The 23934-nt window shown below is 45.1% G+C and overlaps 1 protein-coding gene across 2 annotated transcripts in view; it reads right to left on the bottom strand.

Annotated features, from left to right (window-relative positions):
* The window catches only part of LOC146789708 (tetratricopeptide repeat protein 21B-like), a 576531-nt gene that overhangs the window by 321064 nt on the left and 231533 nt on the right, over positions 1 to 23934 (bottom strand). The window lies entirely within an intron of this gene.

Genomic DNA, 23934 nt, shown 5'->3' on the forward strand with positions numbered 1-23934 from the left:
TATGGTTTTTTCAGTGAATTTGCAAGGTTTTTTAAATGCTAATTCCTAACTATAACATGTGTGAAAACCTATGGTTTTTTCAGTGAATTTGTACGGTTTTTTAAATGCTAAGTTACTTTACGCCGTTCATGCCGTGCGCGCCCACTTCACGCAGTTCGTTCCGTGCGCGCACTATGCGCTTCGCGCACCGCGATCCCACTTTACGCAGTTAGTGCCGTGCACGCACAGTGGGCACGCGGTGCGCTACGCGCACCGCGTGCCCACGTTACGCTGGATGGGCCATGTACGCACGATGCGCTTCGCACACCGTCCGCACACGGAGGACATATTATGCGCTTCGTTGTGAAAGGTTATCTGTTAAATGTTCATCACTTCGGGCACCATTTGCACACGGGGGGGGGGGGGAAATGTGGAGTTTGTTTTTTATTGAATTTTTGCCGTACGCGTACGGTAAGCGCATTCGGCGTTTTTTCCCCCAAAATTTTTTTTTTATTTTTGTCCTTGGGGGCCCTTCTGGGACACCCTGACCAAGTCTAGGGGGTCAGGAGCTGTCTAGCCTGCCCCTTTTCATGTTATCCAACTTTGTTTTTCCTCCCCCCCTCAGAGTGCGAGAGAGAAAATGGCGGCCAACACTTCCTGGTTTCGACCGATTCGAATGTTTACTAAGATCTAACAGCCAATCAGAATCGCGCTCGCGCACGGCACCGTACGCATACGGTAAGCTTACGGTGCGCGCTCGGAGCGCGCTTACAGATATATATATTGATTTAAATGCAATTTTCTTAGGAAATACTGAACAGATTTACACCAAACCTACAAAAGGCACATCCTTGACCTGTAGACTACCTCTCTGCCAAACCCTGTTTCCATAGGAAATCCGCAACATTCTATTTGGAATAACTTTGGCGCCGGTTGACGAATCCTCGCGAAATTTTCAAAATAGGTGGGGCGCTCCGCTCCGCTCCTACCCGGACAGTCTCGGGGGGATTCGTCAAGTAGGGGCTGAGAAAAAAGGGGGGTCCCAAAACGCAATTTCCCCATGCAATTTTCCATAGGGACCTTTAGTCCAAGGTACAGCCCGAACGGCTGAACAGAATTACTTGAAATTTGGCAGAGAGGTAGTCCTCAGGTCAGGGAAGTGCATTTTGCAGGTCTGGTGTCAATCTGTTCAGTAGTTCCTGAGAAAATCAAAAGTAAAATCATATATATATGTGGGCGGAGCCTAACCACACATCTCATCCTGAGATCTGATTGGTTGTCAGCACTTCATCCAAGAAGTGTTGGCAGCCATCTTGGGACCAATATACATGATAGCACCTCATTAAAAAGCATTGCAGTTAATAGAAGGTTTTAAGACTTTAGTTACATTATAAATCATTTGTTGATGGTACCATACTCATTTTAGGAATTGTGGTATGTTCTAAGGTGATTTCACCATGTGAAAAAGCCTTCTGCTGGGATATCATGATTGAGAGAAAAATATTTTCTCATGCTTTTCCCACAGAGGTTTGGAAGGTGATCTATAAGCTAAACTGAGATTATTTTCTGTAAATTCACATTATCGTTCTCAGTCATGTGAGAAGGAAGTCTGACATTCTCAGTAAAACATGTACATCCAACAAGGGCAGAGACTGTCAGTTGATTCCTTTGTGTTCTACTGCAGCTTCCCAGAGTGTTCCAAAGAACAACTAGAGCGCTATCAGTCCTACTTATGATAAACATATGGCACACCTGAAGCCATCTTGCTTGGATTAAAGTGGTAACTCTTAAAACATTTAATTTAAAAAGGAACAAAATGAGGGGGTTCATTTTTCTATAAAAAGTATGATTAGTGCTGCAGAAAGAAAAATTAGGGCACATTTTGAGTGACTTCTCAAATCTTCTTCTATTTCATTAAAGAATTCTGACATGCAGACTGAAACATGCACTTTCAATACCAGCAGCAGTTTTCCCTGGTGAGCAGTAGCTTTACTACAGTGATCTAATGAGCAAAAATAGTGCTAACATTCTGAATTTATGGCAAATGTGTGACACATCTGAATGCCTTCTTGATGGAATCAAAGTAAAAAACTGAAAGTATTTCCTACTGAGGAGACTGCAGTAAAGGAGGACATTAGGAAACTTCATAACAAATAAGTCTCCCAAGATGGCCACCAGAGACAAAAGAGCCCAAATGTAGCCCAAATATCACCCAGATGTAGCCCAAGTATAGCCCAATGATAGAATGTCCCAGAGTGTTCTTAAAAACAACTAGAGCGCTTACTGTCTTCATTATGACAAAAGTATGGCACACCTGAAGCCATCTTGATTGGAATAAACTGGTAACACTTAAAACATTTAATTTAAAAAGGAACACAATGAGGGGGTTCATTTTGCCATAGAAATTATGATTAATGCTGAAGAAAGAAAATGAGGGCACATTTTGAGTGACTTCTCAAATCCTCTTCTATTTCATTAAAAAATTCTGACATGCAGACTGAAACATGCACTTTTAATACCAGGAGCAGACTTCCATGGTGAACAGTAGTTTTACTACAGTGATCTAATGAGCAACTAGAGTGCTGACATTCAGAATTTATGGCAAATGTGTGACATATCTGAATACCTTCATGATGGAATCAAAGTAAAAAACTGAAAGCATTTCCTACTGAGGAGACTGCAGTACATGAGGAAATTAGGAAACTTCATAACAAATAAATCTCCCAAGATGGCCACCGGAGACAAAAGAGCCCAAATGTAGCCCAAAATCACCCAGATGTAGCCCAAATATAGCCCAATGACAGAAGTGTGCAATACACTTATTATTTTGTGTTTTTGCAGTGTTATATAGTGCAGACTTGTCAGGTATTGGAGTGCTTTACATGAGCATTGGTTACATCACACAAGAACAAATTCATTTTGGTTGTAGACATGGGGAGACTAAGTGATTTGACCAGAATCACAGAATGTCGAGCTGAAGCAGAAACTCCAACCTGGTTCCCCAGTTGCAAAGTCTGCAGTTCTGGAAGTAACACCACATCCTCTCCCCTAAGTGCAACCTTTAATCAAGTGGTCAACTGGATAAAAAAAATAAAGGTAACAAATAATTTAAAAGTGCTTTGTCGCTATTTGAAAACTCAGAAAATATGTCCTTATTTTAGTCTTTTAGAGCACTAACCATAATTTTGATGCCAATAAGACCCTCTCATATATGTAATTTCTAAAGGAAATGCTCTAGGTATTACAGTTTTGATTACATCAAGATGACGTCAGGCGTTCCACACTTTTGTAATAAATATAGAATGTTAGCAATCTAGTTGTTCATTAGGATACTGTTGAGAGGCAGAGGCCAGGGGCACGGACTCTGAAAATTGAAGGTAGGTAGGAGGGTGCAAAGGCAACAATTTAACCACACTGAGCAGGCAGGAAGGGCCGTGGCAGCACAACAGACTATGGAGGGCAGTGGAAAGGGGGGCAGGGGCAACAAACCAACAATACAGGACTTGCAAGAGAGGCTGTGGCAATGTAATAGACCATTGTGGGCAGAAGGAAGAGGCAATGGTAGTACAACCATACATGCCAACAGACCCGATTCAGCCAGGAAACGTCCAATGTTTTTAAGCTCAAATGGGCTTTATTTGATCTGTCTCCTGTCTACAATCTCCTCTTTTTCAATGTAACTCAAAGGGGAAAATCAATACCCCAGTTCTTTTTCAAAATCTCCCTCTTACCAAGTTCAAAATGTTCGCAAGTATGGTACATTGGATCATGGAAGGAAATGGGGTAGGCAATCTCCTCTTTTTCAATGTAACTCAAAGGGGAAAATCAATACCCCAGTTCTTTTTCAAAATCTCCCTCTTACCAAGTTCAAAATGTTCGCAAGTATGGTACATTGGATCATGGAAGGAAATGGGGTAGGGACATGGACTTGGATAACAGAGGACAGGAGGGACATGGAGAGGTGCACCAAACTGACCCTGCAGGGCAGGCATCAGGGTTTGCAGCAGCACAATACACCACACAGGGCATGCGGGACGGGAGTGCAGCACAACAATCCATAGAAAGCAAGAGGGAGGGGACAGGACCATGCACATGGACAACAGAGAACAGAGGGGCAAGAGGCAATGGTAGCTAGCTGACCATAATGGACAGACAGGAGAGAAAGCTGCAGCATAACAGACCATAAAGGGCAGGAGGGACGGATCAGGGGCATTACAATGGAACAGACAAGCCAGGAGGGAGGGAGTAGGGGTCTGCACATGTAAACAGAGGGCTGGGGGCAAGGGGGCAGGGCAGGAGCAGCAAGATAGCCATGGAGGTCAGGCAGGATGGGCACTAGAAGCAAGACACACCATGAAGAGCAACAGTGAGACTGTGATGGCATACACACAGACCATGGAGGGAAGGTGGGAGGGGGTCAGGGGCAGCTAACTGACCACACAGGGAAGGTGGGAGGAGCCATGGCAGCACAGAAGACCATGCATGGCAAGTGGGAGGGTTAGTGGCAGCACAATAGCTATGATGGGCAAGAAGGAGGGTGCAGGGGCATGCACAAAGGACGATGGAGGATAGAAGGGAGGGTCAGGACCTGTGCACAGACAAGAAAGTTCAGGGGAAGGGGCCTCACAACAGACCGCACGGGGCAGGCAGGAGGAGCAGTTGCAGCACAACAGACCAGGGAGGGCAGAAGGGTGTGGCAGTACAATGGACCATGTAGGACAGGAGGAAGAGGATAGGGGCATGGCATGTGGACAGGCAGGGTGGAGGTGGCAGGGACAGGTTACAGTCATCTGACAATGCTAGGCAGGTGGGAGGGGAGTGGCAGCTCAACAGAACACTCAGAGTAGATAGGAGTGGCAGGTCCATGGAACATGGTGGGCAAAAAGGATGGAGCAGGGGCATGCACCAAGACATCGAAGGGCAGGGGGAAGGAGAATAGGGGCAGCAAGCTAAGCACAGAGTTTAAGCAGGAGGTCAATGATGGGGCATAGAATTGGGCAATGGAGGGCAGGAGGAGTGGACTGGTACATCATACTAAATTGAGGGCAGTGGCAGCACATCAGACCATGCATGGCAGGAGGGAGGAGGCTAGTCCATGGATTCACACAACAGAGGATAGGGAGGAGGGGGATGGGGCAGCAAGCTAACTGTTCAGAGAAGGCGGGTATTAGGAACTTTATTGTTTTTAAAACGTGTGTCTGTGCGAACTACTTAAAATATGATCAAGTATGCAGCATAATCTCACTTTTATTCAGGAAGAAGAGGACGTTTGTGACTGTGACTCCGGGCTCACTTGGCAGAAACACCCCCTGACCCTCCACCCCCTATCGCAAAATGTAATGCCCGTGAAAAGAGTAGGTGAACACAGTGTTATATAGAACATAGTCCTGAGAGCACGATTGAAAATGAAAACTAGATATAGTGTATGGTATAAACTATGCACCAAAAAGTGTGATATAAGATGAACCGGCGTGAAATATAATATGCAATACATTGTGCGCAATTACAGATTCATTGGAGAGCGCGAGATAGCACAGGCACTAGCGCGTGCTATGCGATATGCGCCTTGGAGTGTAATATGCACAGGGCAGTGTTGTGTAACCTAACTAGTCTCTAAAGTAGTAATATAAAATATGTGCTGGGGAGTGTAACGTTGCATATGCACAGTGACAAAGATATGGATCCCAGATTGTAATATGTATGGCATAGCACTGTGCGTTATAACATAGGCATCGAGGAAGGCACGTTAGATGGGGCAATATAACCGGTGAGAAGACAAGTGTGGCATGACATATTCACGGGGTGGTGTTACAGTGCACATGGGCTAGAGAGTGTCATAGCATATGCACTAGCTAGTGGAATACAACACAGAGGTGTGTGGCACTCAGCAGGCAATGGTGGGTGTAACACAGCATTGGGCTCTGCCAGGAGCGCGCGGTGACTCTCAAGTGATGTTCGTCCCCTTTCCAGAGAGTAAAATAAAAAGTATTACACATCCGGCAGTGGATGTGTGTTTTATTAACCGTGAGGGGGGTTTCTTGCATAGTTTTGGTCGAATTTTTGTCGAATCCCCTTTGAATGGCTTGGTGTGCATGTGTATTAAATGTGCCCGTCAATAGCTACCCATGTTTGTATAAATAAACGACAAGGGTGTCTACCGGGATTAGGCACGGTAGGGCATCAGACATGTCAGAGCTTCACTAGTGGTGTAAATACATTCCACGTGGATTCATTGTATGCATAGTCGCCTTTTAATGAATATCACGCAAATCGTCATGGTGATAGGTACGTACGGTTTGTCCAGCATGTCCTAGGTGTGTCTATAAATATATATTTTTTAAAAATAATAATAAACAGTGGCCGGCCCTGGGGATTGGGGTCAAAAAAATATAATTAGGAGACAGGCCCTGGGGGATGGGGTCATCAGGTCCAATAAATTAGAATAAGAAGGGGAACCACACAGCCCCCCTTCTTAAAAAATTAAAATAAATAAAAGACTGGCATTGTGCCGGAGGCCACGCCCCCTCCTTGCAGCACTCTGCAAATGCGCCCCCTGGCGAATTGTAAGTTGGGGAATTAATTCCCCTTCAATACTGAGGGTCCCTGAGGGCCAACTAGCCCAACAGGCATCTCCAGTATGCGCCAGTGAGCTGCGCTGCAGACAGGTGTTCTGAGGCCAAGCCCCTTTTTACACCTCTCTGCAACGCAGCTCTGTGGCGCTTACTGGAGGTACCTAGTGGTCTAGTTTGACCCTAGGGACCCTTAGGATTCAAGGGGACTTAATCCCTCAACTTAGAACAGCCACAGGGCGCGTTTACACAGTGGTGAAGGGAGGGGACGGGGCCTGAGGTGACGTGTGCAAACACGCACTATGGCACGTTTTAAATTGGGGATATAATTTCCCTTCAATACTGAGGGACCCTGGGGGCTAACTAGCCCACCAAGTGCTTTCAGTAAGCGCCACTGAGCTGCATTGCAGAGAGGTGGTCCAGGCTGTGCCACTTTTTACACCTCTCTGCAACGCAGCTCTGTGGCACTTACTGGAGGTACCTAGTGGGCTAGTTGGACCCTAGGGACCCTCAGGATTCAAATGAACTTAATCTCCCAACTAAAAACGGACACAGGGCGTGTTTACACAGTGGTGAAGGGAGGGGACGGGGCCTGAGTTAACGTGTGCAAAAACGCCCTGTGGCCTGTTTTAAGAGGTAGTTTTAATCCCCCTGCCCTATTATATACTAGGGGCTTATAGAGGAGGTCATGCTAATCACAGGGGGACCACAACGCATAATGTTCCCTAGTGTATGTAGGTTTTTTCACTGTATTCTAAGTGTCTTTTAACATAGCACTGGCTCTAGGACTGGTTAGTCAGACTCAGTTACCACCAGTATCCGTATGAAAAAGTTGAGGGTACAGGATGATTTTGCAACAAGGCTTCTTTCTGCTCTTCTTTTTGTTCTTTCTGCACGTTATCCTTCTTCCTGCACTTTTCTTCGTCTTTGAGGACTTTTGTTGCTTCTTTCTGCACTTTTTTTTTTCTTTCTGTGCATTTTTTCTTCTTTCTTCACATGTCCTATCTCTGTAGGCATAGTTAGAAATTAGCATTTAAAAAACCTTTGAAATTCACAGAAAAAAACATAGGTTTCAGGCACGTTATAGTTGGGAATTAGCATTTAAAAAACCTCAAATTCACTGAAAAAACCATAGGTTTCAGGGGTGTTATAGTTAGCTGGACTTTTCACTTGTACAAAACCATTGAAATTCCCCCGTTATAGTTAGTTCAGCTAACTATAACTCGCGCGCCCGCAATGCACTGCTGATGACGTCACATATTACATCACTCATGACATGGTCAGTGACATCACTCATGACTTCACTGATGACATCTCAAATGACATCACTGATTACATCACTGATGACATCATCCTTGTGATAGAGTGGCAGACCTCCTCTCACCCTAATATAACCTTTGATACACACATTCAGAAATAGAGACTACAATTTTCAAAACAATGGACATACCAATACCAGTCACAACAACCTCTTCAGTAATTCTAAGATCCACATACACATCCACTCATTCACCAACAGTTCTATACAGTCACTCATACATGTACTCACTCATCATATATACTCATACACCTATACATCCTGTTACACAATGCCACTCATCCATAGAGTTACTCACACACATAGTCACTCATGCTAATAAAGAATCAAACATACATTTACTTGCATATACAGTTATACACACACCACCACAATTACTTCTACGGAAACTTACACATACTTAGTCTTTTAAACAATCACTTATAGAAACACATACTTATTCATACAGGAACTCTTTCAATCTCTCACTCTCACATATACTCACTTATATACACCAATAGTCACATATACTAGTTTAAAACATATGTAGTTACTCATAAAGACACTATTGAGACAGTCATTCACTCACTAACACACCCATACACACACTCATCCACCCATACAGTCCTGCACACATGCTGTCTTCAACACATACAAACAGTGAGTCACTCATTCATGCACCTATGCACTACGTAATACCCCCCACCGAACCATGTAGACACTCAGACTGATACTCAAAAAACCAACTAATAACCTATATAGACACCCATGTAGCTACTCACCAACCCATGCAGCCACTTATACACAAAGTGAGAGACTGATACAGACATTTACATATTTAAACATTACTCACTAAGCCATGTATTCACTATGATACACTTAATCAGTCAGTTACACAATCAATTTTTCAAAAACAAATCATCCATTTAGACACTTATATACCCATTTATTCTTCCATCGACCTTGAGATATACATATATAAAACATATTTAATTTTCAGAAAAACACACATTCACTGGATGATGTCATCAGTGATGTCATCAGTGATGTCATTTGAGATGTCATCAGTGATGTCATCAGTGATGTCACTGACCATGTCATGAGTGATGTGATATGTGACGTCATCAGCAGTGCATTGCGGGCGCGCGAGTTATAGTTAGCTGAACTAACTATAATGGGGGAATTTCAATGGTTTTGTACAAGTGAAAAGTCCAGCTAACTATAACACCCCTGAAACCTATGGTTTTTTCAGTGAATATATATATATATATCCATCCATCCATCCATCCCAAAACCTTGGACCTCCAGGTTGGGACCCAACAGCTACGGTGCGCGGACGGGTGAGGACCCCGTATCAATTCAGCCACTCCTCCACATTGCGATTTACAAAAATTTTACATTTCCTTTTATGGAGAAACAGTGTGACTAAACCCCTTTGGTGTGAAGGACGGTCGCCATCTTCTATGTCTTTGTAGAACCTTTTTAAACTGTGTATTTATTCTATGTATTTTTAAATGGATATTGTGGACGATTTTGTAGTGTGTGATGGCTCGCTTTACTTCTATGGTTTTTAATTCAAAGACTGAATACAGTTTATACTGATTGATTGATGGTTGTACCTCAGCAGTCCATTAAGGAGTATGTTCAATTATGCCCATTATGACTTACTATGTTTTAAGATGGCCGCCGCTATCACTCTAGACTATCCTCATGATAGCCTGTAACCCATCATTTATTTTTATGCACACATGCGTTTTCTATTTCTTTGTATGAACAAATGGTAAATCAACCTGTGACCAAGGAGTGCAAGGCGCCGAAACCCATTGGGTTCTTGGTGGTGAGGTGTAGCTACGGTTGCGGTGCGGGCACCACCACACCAGCGGACCAACCGCCATTTTACAAGTTGGGTGGTCAGACAGCCATGGGACCGCCGGTGTTGCGGTGGTCTTGAGGCCGCAATATGCTTGGTGGTGCCACTGCGGCACCGCCAAGCATATTTAGGAGCTTCCTCTCTGCCACAGTTTTCATGGCGGTGAGCCTGCCATGAAAAGTGTGGCAGAGAGGAAACAAAGGGGACCCTAAAGGGCCCACTGTTGCCTCGGGCCATGGGGTGCATGCAGGGGGACACGTTGTGCCCCCCTGTGTGCATGCACCCTAGTTCCTGCACAGCATGGACTGCAGAATCCATGCCGTACAGGAACTGCCTTTGACGCTCCCATTGTGGTGCTCTTTTTCAGAGACACCACTGTGGGACTACCAAAGAAACGCCTGCCAGACACGAGAAAACTCATAATCTGGCAGGCGGTGCCCACATGGCTTTGGCGATGTGGGTGAAGGGCAGCAGTGTGGCGGCCCTGCTCTCACACCACCAAAGTCATAATCGGGCCCAGAGTGTGTAGTGTTTTCGTCTGTGCCATGGGCTATGATTTAGGATTCTTGATCATTGTGACATCAGGACTGATTGATTTTATGGTCTTGCACATTCTTGCCTATTTTTACAGGTGAATTTAGGTGAGTGGGTACATTTTGGTGGCAACCCGCATGGGTAATCGGAACCCCAACCTCTATGTAAATTCGGATTATATGCAACACCGACCATTTATAACAATTTAAAGTCTGCATAAGGGTGTTGTGCACGCAGCATCCTTGATTGGCACTACTTGAGTGCATTAAGTTTGGAAATCACTGGTCTGCAGGGGTGACTAAGTGGCACCCGGTGGTTGACTGGTGCATCAACAAACGCTGGACAATCATTTCAATATCAATGATTTGCTAAAGTACAGATTTGAAATGGTTGGGTAATTGGAGCATGCTGATGGGAGACAGCAATTGCAAGGCCGATAAAGGGAAGCTTGCCTTGGTTGTCTAGGAGAATGACACGAACAAACAACGGCTAACTATTGTGTTTTTTGATGATTCCGAATAGCACGATTGTAGTATGATGGGGAAATTAGTGCATGTTGATGTGAGGTGCGAATCACTAAGTCGTGACGGGCTGTCTGCCTTGAATTGGTCAGGCACACATTACTAGTGTGCCAATTAGGGTGTGCTCATTAAGGTAAGATAGATTGTGCATGGGAAAGTTCACAGACAATGTTAATTTGAAATCTTGTCTCTATTGCAGAGTTTTGAATATTCTGATGGCGACTATTGGAGTGCCTCAGTGCTCACACTGAGTGTTGTGTACATTCATTTGTTGGTTAAATTGTGTTGGATGCTGTACAACAATTGTACATGGACTGAGTCAAATTTCTTTTACACAATAGGTGCATCAGTCCGATGATGAAGGCCCTGTTGAGACACAACATGGGTCAAAATGTCAACATCTCCTCCCTTGGTTGTTTAGCATTTGATATTGCGAGGAGATATTGTAAACACACAAATGCAATCCCTATTCATAATTGATTTGAATTATCTTGCAACCCTGAGCTTTGTACAGTGTTCCTTTTGTATGTTTTTGTCTATATGTATATATGTTGTTTGCGCACTGCGTTGCCTCCACCACTATTACTCTGTAGATATTGAACCGTGTTCCTACATAGCAAATTAAGTAATGGTGGAAATAAAGAAAAATCACCTCTACTCTTTTTTGGGTATTATTTGATAAGAGATTAAGGACTGAATTCATTTGTGTACCTTCAAAATATATGAGAGGTTCTGTGAGAAGGGAGTACTACAAGACATTTGTTGCTTTCTATTCATGGACATTTAGGGGTCGCCATGGGGTCTCAGTTGCGACCCCTAGCTTGCCCTTTGCTGCGCTTGGCACTGCCAATGCGACCCCTAGCCTCAGAGGTGACAAAATCAGTGCCAAGAACAAAAGGGTGACTCGCATTATCAGAGTCAGGCTCTAAACTTGTTTTCTGCTCATTTTCATTACTTTAATATTGAATAATCGTTTATTATTCACTATTAGTTTAATAAAGTGGAGCAAGAAGATCTGGACCTTCAATGGCATCTTAGGTAAGAAAAATAAAATGGCTTTAAATGTATGTTGTGTGCATGCATGTGGGTGAGAGTGATTTGTGTGAGAGCGTGTATGTGTGAGCATGCATGTGAGATCGTTGGTGGGTATCAAAATGAGAGAGCAAGCATAAGTCAGATTAAGAGTGAGTGTGAATGAATGATTCAAAGTGAGAGTGAGTGCAAGAGACTAGGTGAAAATGAAAGAATGCAATTGAGTGCTAGTGAGAGAATAAGTGTGAGTAAGTGCATGTAAGTGAAACTGTGTTATGCTTGCAAATCCAATGTTGGACCTGGCATGCTTCTTGGCATATAGAAGCACCCGTGGCAAACTGTTGGCACTTGGATACTGAGTCAATACTTGGATATGGGATACTCTCAGCAAAATGCTAGTGCCGGCACAAAGCAGGTACTTTTTGGCATTGGGCGCCTATGAAAAAAAGGCAGGGCTGGCCTACTGGATGAATCCACTGCATAGGTAGACCGTGTGGCAAATTGCTGATGGCAAATTGGAGGAACTTCTTGACATATGGGAAAACTGTGGCAATGTCATGGGGGCATCCATGGTAAAATGTGGTCAACAACATATGAGACATAACCTTTGACATAAGGCACATCCATAGTGTAAGAGAAGCATTATGAGGAAGATTCTGGCACCGGCATATTGTATGTGATGTTTGGGCAAAATGGTCCACCATAAAAAAGGCTGGTCCTAGCAATGGAAGTAATTTTTGACGTAAGTGGGCACCCATAGGATATTTTAAAAACATAATTGGGTGAACTCATGGGGACTGTTAGGTTTCATTAGCTATGCACACCATGAAAGGACTTGAATATTTAGTGAGTGCCTTTACAGAGCCTACGGCTGTTTAGCAAATTTATGTGACAATTGTGCATTAAAATCCACTAGTAAAGCACATATTTTTCAAACTTTTCTCAGGGGAGAGATAACCCCACCACTCTGTTCTCCCCTAAAAGAATATAGAATATTAATTGTGGAATTATTACATAACTTCAGAAATGTTAATTATTGAAATGTCATCAGGATTAGGGTAGTGTGACATTACTTCGTGGGATGATTCAGAGACAAAGGTCATATGATGTAATTTCGAGTGACATCATTTAGGTCAACGGGTATATAATGTCACTTCCGCTACCCCAGGGATTTTGGTGAATCGACAACCATGATTCTATTATTGATTTTACTTGAAAAAGATACAGCCCCATATAGCATACTGTTTGTATGCACTTCCACAACACATGTGAATTGAAAAATGGTTCCTTGGGCGATACCTACACCAAGAGAGGGAGGTGGACTGTAACAGTGAGAAAAGAAAATAACAGACGAGAGCCTGTTCTCGATAATGTTTGGACAACAGGTCAAGAGGATCACGAGTGAAGGTATTGGGGGCTAGGTTTCTAGTCGAGTTTTTTTAACTTGTGTTGCTTTACCCATGCCCGGTGAGTAATACTGGTCTCAGAAAGAACTTCTTGACCAAGGAATAGTTTGTGTCACCAACAAGGTTACATCCTTGTATACCACCCTAGGATCCAGATGGCCATATGTAGGATTTCCAGTGGTCCACTTGGTGTTTGAAGCAGATAATTTAGATCAATACACAATAAAATGTGTAGGCCTTCTTCAACTTTTTTTAATTGGTGTTGTTTTTTCCATCCTTTCTATGCTTCCATCCCAATTGGTAACATTGTTTAACTTCTGTAATGGACATTTCAAGAGAGTACATTTATTCTAATAGGCAGTAAGCCTTAGCTCCATGGCATGCAGCTTGTCATGGGCTTTCATTGTAATGTGATCAAAAGCCTCTCAGCCCTTGTCAGGGCGGAGAGATCTTTGTCTTTCTTCAGGCGGGAGGATGTCCATAGCTGGAAAAACTGCTCCACAGGGACTAAGTCTCCTACTTGTATTCCTGTTGTGTCCCTGGGTCCAGACTGGCTTCACCATTGCATTTTATTCATATATACAAAGTCTCTATGTCGTCCCTGTTGCTGCTTTGCAGCCATTCAAGTAATCACTGGGAGCCACCGGATGTCGGAAAGCCTCTCTGATCAAAATAGAAAGGGAGCTGTGAAAAGGCAGCAGTCTATGCGCTTGAAGCAGGTGTGCCACCTGTACTGCACATATCAATTCACTGAGTCTCGGTAATAGTCACCTCCTGTCCTGAACACACCAACAGCCTTGGACCATTAGTCCTCAAGGGGAAGGGCGAGAAGGAGCGTGTCTCTCGAGTCTACCACAACCTTCCCTCCCACAGCCCAGAGCTTCCCTTCGCCACCCAGCAGCTGAACCAAAGTGCCTGCTGCAGCTCTTCCATGCTTTCCTCTCAAAGGAGTAGGGATCACACTCTGCATCTGTGGTAAAAGGTTGTCACTGTCTTGCCCCTGAACATCAGGAAAGGGGCAGTCACATCTCAGGATATGCATAGACCTACACGAACCAAGGCCCCCTGGCTCTCTGCTGCTGCACAAGCGAATCGAGCAACAAGCATTGGCATAGCCAATAAGTCTTGCCTTTGGGCCCTTATAAGTGTTTAGCCATGCAACAGTTGTTGTTGCACCAAGGATATTGTACTGCATAACTTATAAGGTCCCAAAAGCGAGACCTAATGGCTATGCCAATGCTTGTTCATGATTACTACTTGCTTAAGTTGCTTAAATAGGTTTACCCGAGATATGCATAACTTAAAATATGAACTTTAACAATTGTGCTAACTTTTCCAATAGGAAATGTGCAGTATTCATACAGTATGTTACGCTGAATGTGCACGATGTAAAAAGTAAACTAAATGTGCATCGATTTCTAGCTTTCGCTCATCCATTAATCAAAAAGAGTTAAACAGGCTAGAGCATGTTTGGAAGGCAGGTTTGGCGAAGTAAATGAACAGTACCAAAGTACAGCCTACACGAAGAACGGGTCTAATTTTCTTTCAGAGCAAGTAAGGGCAGAAACCCTACACAAAGTATCCTAGTGCATGACATTTATTAGCAATTCCAATCACGTCGAAGTAGAACTGGGAAGTCCGGGTAGGGCATTGTCTTCTGAAGATGTAGCAGTCATGTCTACTCTTCTGTCACCTGAAACAACAGACAGCTATTGTTCATAAACTATGTTTTCTCTTGAATCAGAACAGTTCGGAACTAGCGAGTGCCGCACTAGAAATGCACGAGCTTCAAAATAACAGTTTATGATTCTTACTGTCTCGAACGTTTTTGTAAATTATGAATATTGCTTTTAAAAAAAAATATATATAAGCGCCAACTTGTTACAAAGTGTTAAATTACAGAGCAATGGTTAGTAGGCCTGAAAAACGCTCAGGTCCGTATTAAATATAGACCACAACGATGCGTTAAAGCTGCATCTGGCAACGAGGTAAATATAAAAGTTAATAAAAAGGTTAAAAAAAAATGACAGCCAGCATATTGAGTCGTCAGGTGTACACTTTTTTCAGCACCAAACTTTGTTTGTTTTAGCCCACAAGAATGTATTAACAAGCAAGAGGAAAGACAGATGGTGGGGAAGGCTGGCGGTTCGCGCGTGAACGCAACGTGCATGCTCGCATGAACGCAAGCTTGTCGCCAGCCAGCAGCACTTTTAAAACTCACCTACTAAAGTCTCTCTGAGCAGCGCATGCGCACTGACACAGCGAGACTTAAAAAGTGAGGAGCACAGAGCCCCAAACTCAATGCTAGTGCAGTCGAAGTAGAAAGGCTGAAGGCGCATACAGATTTGAGAGCGACACTACCATCAGAGTCTGTGTAGCCTGGTCACCACCAGCCATTCCACTTTAAAAAAAAAAAAACAAAAAAAAAAAAAAAACTTTGAGCTAAGATGATCTTACAAAGTTTATGGAATGTCAAACCACTCGGTCATGTAAAATGTGCCAAGAAACAGTAATCTTTCAAGTACAGAATTTCATTATGATTTTCTAGATTATTTCTACTCTGAATTGCAGAAGCAAAATGACAGAGGCAACACCTATTGCCTGGATACTCCCTTTGAGTAGGTTTTTCTGTGCCCTCTTGACAACATTTGATGTGTTCTGTCTTCCTAGTCGACTGTGTAGGGTCTAGGGATAAATAGGGTGACTCCAAAAAAGCGCTATATTAAATGGTCCCAAAAATAATGAAACACACGGCCAGTAGAACAAGAACGGGTAGCTATAAATAAGAAAGATTGCACAAGGAACCCCTTGTGTTGCCTTCCGGTATAATTCTTTTATGAAACATTTTACAGACATCTTTCTGTATGCGGAAAAGAACTTTGATGCTGCTGACGCTGAAGATCACCGTTCCATTATACAAAAGGGACAGGGCCAGATTGGCCTACAGGGCAATCAGGGTGTGCCTGATGGGCTGGTCTGGAAGGTCGGCGTGTAGGCCGGTTTAGTGGCTATAGGAGGGCCGGTTTTATGGACCCTGTTTTAACTGTGGATTTCCCGTATACTAAAATAAATATTGCCTGCAGCAAACTTAAATCCATGTGGTCAGCCATTCCTTGCAAAACATTTATTCCCGCGCGTCTTTACAAGTTTAAATTTGTCCCAGTCTGAAAACATGGGGAACGTTTTTACTTCTCTAATTCATAAATGGGGGCCACTTTTATTTTGGTGCCCGGGCCTATGGTCTGTCCGAGTCTAACCCTGGAAAGGGAGCAGTCAGAACGAACAGCGCACCACGCAGCCTTAAAAACTACTTTATTTGGCAGCGTACACTACAGGATGTAAGAAAATAAACTACAACAGAAACCAAACAAGCTAATAGTCCAAATAATAAAAACAACAAGGTTATTAACTAGCTTTTACATCGAGTTACATCTAAAGTTTCTGGGCACTGTAAACAAGTGTTACTATTACCATATTTATCAGCAGGGCACTAGTCGGGGTACATGCGGGTACACAGCGTCCAACCACTCTTTTCACATGGTAAATGCCGTCCCCCCTACCAAGAAGTTGGGCCCCACAGAAGTATGCTGAACGTGTCCCGGTGTAATTTTCAGACACCAGGACACATTCAGCAGCGCCTGCACATTGTCTGCTTTCGATTCCCAGCAGCAATGTGCAGGCAGCAAGGGAGCTTTTTTTCACCTCCAGTTGTGCCAAAGTTAGGGGGCCAATAAGCCTCCTTTTGTTTGAATATCCTGGCTGAAAGCGGCCTGGAAAATCACTTTTAAATGTAAATACCACAGAGGGGAAACAAAGGCACACAGCTGGTTATCTCTTCACAGGTACAAGAGAGGCAACTTTTGCTCAGTCCCTAGATGCAAGAGATGCAGGCACTATAAGAAAGTCAGGCGTGTAGGTCTGTACCTGTATTTACACAAATAAGAATTTCAGTAGCACTATTATATTTCTTTTATAACGCTACCCAACCCAAATGCAGGGTTTCAGAGCTCTATACACATACTACATTGACAAATCATGTACATGTGTAAATCAATGGACAAGGCGAGTTACATGAGACAGGGTTACAAAGTGTAGGAGTCATATGTCCTTCAATGCTCACTGTGCTATCTTACAAGGATTACAATTTATGCACAGCAGGTGACAAAAGGATCTCTGTGGTGAAAGCAGTCACACACTTACCCATCTACATAAAATAAAAATGTGTCATCTGCATGTTACGTGATGTGATTTGCAGGAGACGCATTAACCCGCTATGCTACTTTGATTTAAATCTGGGACTTCACAAAACACAGATCTCTCCAACCAATGCTTTAACCTCCAGAGTTATCTCACCATTATTACTATTTCCTGATATTTACACGGCACCATTACAGCAGATGCCTTAACCCATAAAATGTTTTAAAATGCAGACTTTGCAACCAATTAAGCAGAACATGTCTACTGCCATGCTTCTCCTTGTTGCCAATTTCTTTGTGGCAGGGTTTAAAACAAGCATTGGCAAAGCCAATAGGTCTCGCCTTTGGGACCTTTTAAGTGTTTAGCCAGAGCGATTAACTTTGTCAATGGATGCACCCACAGTCTTTAAGTCTGCGACATATGTCCATTGACTGGTCCTTCCCACTGCAAATCGGACACAGGAGTGAAGGCATCTGGTGGGTCACCACGATGTCAATGCCCACGTGACCTGGCTGGGCTCCACCAATAAGTCAGTAAATTCGTCTTCTATGAAATAGGTTTAAGAAGATTACCATCTCATGCCATCCTGTCGCTAGTGCTCATAGAGGGGGACAGAGAAAGGCTTAGAACGTTGTACCCGGTGGTAACAGCGCGCTAAGTATGGTGACATGAGAATCTTTAGGAACCACAGGACGTGCACTTTTCAAATACACCCTTTTAGGGATACAAAGCGGTCCTTAACGACCCATGCGACTGACCGGTGTCAGTCAAGTAGTTAGGATGAACTGCCAGCCAATCCATTGGCTGACAACTCAACTCCAAAACAAACACAAAAAACGAGTTATATTCCTGGCTTTCCCAGTTGTACAGGTTTGCTCCCTGGCAAGTTTCCTTTTGCTAAGATTACTTTATTCTCTAGGACTGGGTGTGCTTGGAAACAGGCTAAACGCTATATAGAAACATGGATTGATGCATCTACAAAGAACGTTTTTCGCGCTCATTAAATAAAGCAGTTTTAGTTTCAAATTAAATAATTATGTGGCTTACAAGACACAGCCAGAGAGCAGATATATCTGCAGCTATAGAACGTTCCAGGCGTATACAACAGGGCTAAGTTGCTTGCGGTTTTCGGATGTGTGCATACACAAGTGACAATGAAGTTTTCCTACCAGTTCCGGACGGGTGTGTGCATACACAAGTGACAGTAACTTTTTCCTACGGGTTCCAGACAGGTGTGTGCATACACAAGTGACAGTGACGTTTTCCTACAGGTTCCAGACAGGTGTGTGCATACACAAGTGACAAGTTTTCTTATGGTTTTAGGTGTCTCCGGCAGTCCCCTTTCCGCCTCTCCTTCCCAGGAGTGCAGCATCCCCCCCGCTAGCAGCGGAGCCATGCCCCCCTTCTCCTCCTGCACTTGCGCCCCGGTGGTCGTTCTGGGCTTCTGTGCGCTGCCGCAGGTGTAGGGGCACAGTTTGTAGCTGGCACACTGCTGCAAGGGACCGTCCTGTGGCCGCTGGGTCGGGTTACAGCTGAGGCTTCCTGGTGAAGCCGGCGGTGGGAGGCGCTCTGGGGCCAGCCTCCCTCCCTCCCCGAGCAAGTACCAGAGGTTGAGGGAGGTGGACAAGAACAGTCAAGCCACACGCAGATGTCAACCTGTTACCTAACTCATTCCGACCTACAGCGTGTTTGTTCATGTGCGTCCTCAGTGTTTTAAGTAAATATCTGTGAGTAACTTGCAGGTCACGAGTTCGAATCCCGATAGAACCACCGCGGCTCCTCACTCACCTGAGGCCGTGGGTCTGAATATCATTGTTGGGGTGGCAGCAGCGGTGTTTGTTATTTGCAGCACTACGCATGGGCATAGAAAGAGTGGGGGACATGGGGGGTGTTCATCCCCCCTCCCAGATTTTGGAGTGGAGGGGACACGGGGGCAAAAACAATGCGCTCTTCCACTGTTCGCAGAGCCATTGGAGCTTATAACTAGCATGTGCATTGCAATAGGACTCGCATTTAAGCAAGACCTGTTGCACTGCAAACGGGATTGCGGGGAGGGGGGCCGAGAAGGCATAGAGTGCGGACGAGCAAGAAGGCACGAACACCGGGTGTGCGAGGGGGGAGAAGGCACGGACTGAGGGGAGGGCACAGGAAGAAAATATTGCTCACATTGTAAATAAAACATACTGTAAAAACACGAAGTAAAGGGGCCAGTAACCATGGAAGGATACTAATGACGACATGGCAGCCATAAGGAGGGACTAACAAGCCTATAACCAATCAGAAGACAGCATTCAGGAACTAAGCCAATGAAAAATATGGGCGGAGCTTCCACTCCATACTGAATTCTGCATGCCTCGCAAAGCGAGCAGTGCATGCGTGCTGCCACTATAGGCTCGACCCAAAAATAAATATATTAGTCGAGGCCCAGATTTTGCGCCGTGGTTGAGCCACGTTTTTGGCACAACCTCGAAGCCAAATCTCATAATGTGCTGAAATGTAATAATTGTTTACCTGATAAACATGTATGAGGTCTTAATTTCTGATGTCACTTCTTGTGAGGTCACTTCCTGTGATGTCACGAGTCATGCTTTCACTTGCATACTGCCTAACCTGGTTAGTCCCCTCAATTCTGTTTTTTTAGGACTTGGGCCCTGTTTATCAGGACTTAATTCATGAAGCTGGAAAGATGGAAGGCTATGTCACCCTTCAAACTCAGCTCACTGCATATTTCATTGGCAAGGGTTGAACTCATTGAGCCATTGAGACAAAGAATTCTCCCTTCGGTTCCAGAAAAAAATAGCTTTTCAAAAGGTGGAGAGGTACATTCAGTACTGAAGAGGCAGTACCGGAAGTTGAAACTGCGAGAATGGGATTTTCCCCAAAGTCGCTCCCTTATTAAGGGCCTGATTTAGTGTTTGGCGGAAAGAGTACTCCATCACAAACGCAACAAAGCACCCTGCTCACCAAACCCCTGGTCCACCCGCCTCATTTAGAGATGGGCAAAACCTAATCATTCTGACGGTCTGAACATCTACTGGCTCTGTCAGAATATTTCCTTCAAAAGAATACTTCCTTCCACGGCCCAAAAGAGAAGGGGTCGTCGGAGGAAGGACATTATGTTGTCTGTCCTATTTAAGGTGAATGTGTTAACATACATTTTTCCTATCAATCATCGCCTGTTTTTTGGGGCGGCGAGGGAAAGAAACATATAATGGTCACCACACCCTGGGAGAAAACTCCCATTCTGAAAAACAAAAAACTGTCAAATATTTAGGGACGCCGTCAAATGCACTGGAGGGCCTCCAATAAACTTTTAGTACATTGAGAGACACCACCAGGGCACACGTTGGGGGTACACGCGGGTACAGGGCGTCCACCCCCTATTTTCATAGGGTGAACACGGTCCACCCTACAAGAAACCCCCACTGAAATATGCTGAACTTGTCCCATTGTATTTTTCAGGCAACGGGACACTTTCAGCAGCACACCAGCCCCTTGCCTGCTTTCTTTCAGAGCAGCAACGTGCAGGCGGTGAGGGGGCAATCGTATTTCAAACTTAAGCTGGGCCCATAATAAATGCCGAATTTAAGCGACCATCAGGCTTCCTTTAGGTCCACTATCCTAGTTGGGAGGAATCAGAGCGTCACGCCTAGATGCACTGAGGGGGAACAAAGGCACACAGCTTACCTCTTCACAAATACTTAGGAGAGACATGCTTTACACTTTGCATAATACCTGGATCTAAGAGCAATGCATGCACTATAAGAATGTCAAATGTACATTTTAAATACCATTTGTTAGACGGCGACCTCAGAGGAGCCTGGAAGGGGTCCTGACTACCCTGAGACCCACCCTCAAAGTATCGTAGCCGGGCACTGGCGGGAGACTCCCCAGGGGGAGGAATCTTGTATCTAGGATCGTACTTCTGGCACCACACGACACAGAGTGACCACACCGGGTATTCTGAGAAAACAATCTTTATCAAGTAGGTTATCACTGCAAATATGTACAAGGTGAGCACGGGCTCAAGAGTCTCGGAAGGGGTAGGGGGTAGCGGGACAGACTCTGGTAAAGGTTCAAGCAGGGACGTATCCGGCGCACAGCTCACAATCCTCGAGCTGGGGGATACGATGTTGTAGTCGGGGTCCGGCGGGACCGTGAGAGTCGGTTGGAGCCGCGAGTCACTCAGCGGGCTCAGGTACAGGTTCGGAGGTCTTACGATCTTCAGGGAGCTGCGAGTCACTCAGCAGGCTCAGGTACAAGGTCGGAGGTCTTACGATCTTCAGGGAGCCGCGAGTCACTCAGCAGGGCTCAGGTACAAGTTCGGAGGTCTTACGATCTTTAGGGAGCCGCGAGTCACTCAGCAGGGCTCAGGTACAAGTTCGGAGGTCTTACGATCTTCAGGGAGCCGCGAGTCACTCAGCAGGGCTCAGGTACAAGTTCGGAGGTCTTACGATCTTCAGGGAGCCGCGAGTCACTCAGCAGGGCTCAGGAGGGTCCAAGTTCCAGGAGCCGCGAGCACGTCGGCAGGCTCTCGTTGTTCCAGCGTCGAATCTCCGGACAGACCCAGAGCACCCCTTGTTATAGGTCGACCCCTCTTTGATGTCCGGAGTCTGTGCAGGCAGGGGTCTTGTCACCTGGGGGTCGCTTGTCGGGATTTCCTGCTATAGTCTTTTGATCCTTTCAGGGCCGGGTCGGGAGGAGTCCCAGACACCCAGCAGGCACGGAGCCAGCCCTCAGGGAGGCCGGAGGGCCGATCGAAACCCATCGTCCCGGGGGAGTTCAGAGGTGCGATAGAAACTGCTCCTCCCTCTCTCATCCCCTGGAAGCGTGATGTCCTCCAGCCGGAGTGGCGCCTCTAGGCCCGGGTCGCGCTGGGGCCGGGCGGCCATCTTGGTGCATGAAGTGGGCACGCGGGCCCGGGGTGGCCGAAAGGAGAGAGGCCATGGACGGGGACGTCCGGGTCGGTGCGTGTGTCCTGGTGGGGAGGTTCGGCTGGGCCGTGTGCTTGGGCTGCAGGTACCAGGTTTCGGTGGTGCGGGGGCACGGAGGGCCATTCTACGAGGCCGGGTCCAACACCATTATTTTATTTTTTATAGGCACTAATCATCCCAATGCAGGGAGTCACAGCGCTTTATATCACACATGCACATTATACATTGACAATAAATCGTATACATTTGTAAATCAATGTACACGATGTGTTCCATAAGACAGTTAGGGTTACAAGGCAAGGAGTCACATGGCCTTTATAGCTCGCTGTGCTATATTAGAAGGATTAGAAGGATTACAGTATATGAACACCAAGGAACAAAATGATCTGTGCTAAAAACAGTAATCCACTTACCTAGCTACATAAAACACGAATCTGTCATCTTCTGTTAGATGATGTGCTTTGCAGGAGACACATTAACCCAGAATGCTACTTTGATTCAAAACTGGAACTAGAGAAAACAAAGCTCTCCAGCAAATATGTTACCCCCCAAAATTACCTTAACATTACTATTGTTCCTTGGGATTTACTGGGCACACAAAGATCTCTGCAGCAGGTGCTTTAACCCCCTAAGTTATTTACATATGCAAACTTTGCAACCAATTAAACAGAATATATTTACTGCCACATTTCTCCTTTTTTGACCATTTGTTTATATTCACTTTATCAAACCAGATGGTCCTGGTGAACCTAACCAGCCAGCTAACATCTGTCACTCTCTTTTAACGGTCACTGGTTTCTCCACTATTAAAATTCATTTTTGGATAGAACCCGTCACCTTTTAAACTGTACTTCACTCCCAAACACTCACATCCCTGTACCTGCCCCAAAAAGACCAGCTCCGCTGTAAACCATTACAACAAACAAATGATGGACGGAATGCTGACAATGCAGACATTCTCCCCCAGTCAAGAGATCTGGGTTAAATCCATCGTTCTTTTGCCCACTACACCACCCCAGTTTAGACATGGCCATATGCAAATCAGTCTTGGCCCTGTGCCTCATGGGAACAGTCCAGCCCGAACTGCCAAGCCATGTCTTCCCTGGACCGGAATCAAGCATCCTAGGACCGGCTTGGCAGTTCGGGCTGGACTGTTCCCATGAGGCACAGGGTCAAGACTGATTTGCATATGGCCATGTCTAAACTGGTGTGGTGTAGTGGGCAAAAGAACGATGGATTTAACCCAGATCTCTTGACTGGGGGAGAATGTCTGCATTGTCAGCATTCCGTCCTTCAATTGTTTGTTGTAACGCTTTTCGCCCTAAGTGGGATGGGTATTCCCAGACGTGGGACCCGTGCCCACTACGCCACTGGACTCAAGCTATCCTGGCTGATGACGGCTGATAGCCAGAAACCGGTCCTAGGATGCTTGATTCCGGTCCAGTGAAGACATGGCTTGGCAGTTCGGGCTGGACTGTTCCCATGAGGCACAGGGTCAAGACTGATTTGCATATGGCCATGTCTAAACTGGTGTGGGGTAGTGGGCAAAAGAACGATGGATTTAACCCAGATCTCTTGACTGGGGGAGAATGTCT

Source organism: Triturus cristatus, chromosome 10 (genome assembly GCF_964204655.1).
Source record: "Triturus cristatus chromosome 10, aTriCri1.1, whole genome shotgun sequence".
In the NCBI taxonomy this organism is placed as follows: Eukaryota; Metazoa; Chordata; class Amphibia; order Caudata; family Salamandridae; genus Triturus; species Triturus cristatus.